Source organism: Cyprinus carpio, chromosome A5 (genome assembly GCF_018340385.1).
Source record: "Cyprinus carpio isolate SPL01 chromosome A5, ASM1834038v1, whole genome shotgun sequence".
Lineage (NCBI taxonomy): Eukaryota > Metazoa > Chordata > Actinopteri > Cypriniformes > Cyprinidae > Cyprinus > Cyprinus carpio.
In genome coordinates this window covers 19,227,954-19,228,612 of record NC_056576.1, presented here as the reverse complement: position 1 = coordinate 19,228,612, position 659 = coordinate 19,227,954, and positions in this window count along the sequence as shown.

Sequence of the window (659 nt, the reverse complement as noted above, 5' to 3'; positions counted from 1 at the left end):
AGCGTTCCCCGGGTCTCAGTACGTTACGGCTCTAAACATCTGCCATCATTTCCCTTCTACATTACTGAGCAGGGAGCCAACCTTCTGGGACTTGATCTATTTACAAGCTTGGGATTCACACTTCGAGATGAAAAGGGCTCTGATATCCACCATGTCACCTCCACCTGGCAACAGAGATGGCCATCGCTGTTCGACGGATTGGGCTGCCTTAAAACATTCACCCATAGGCCTTTGGTTGACCCTGGTGTGCCGCCGGTCATACAGCGCAGAACAGGGAATTCCTAGCCCTGTGGTGGGAAGAAGTTACTGTGGAGCTTCAAATGATACTGGACATGGGAGTTATTGAGCTGGTCAATGCATCTCCCTGGATTTCTAACCTGGTCATTGAAAAAAAATCGGGAGGAATACGAGTATGTGTTGACCTGCGCTCTGTAAATAAGGCGGTTATCCCAGACACACACCTCTGCAAGAATCGGTCTCCTTGGAGCAGCTGCAGAGGGAGTCCAAGTGTGACCCCACACTGACAACACTGCGCATATATATACGCTCAGGATGGCCAGCACGGGTGCCCGAGGAGCTAAAAACTTTTGCTAAGCTACAAAATGAACTGTCATGTTGGGGCGATGTTTGTGTCTCTAGAGGCCCACGCAGCCTGCGTG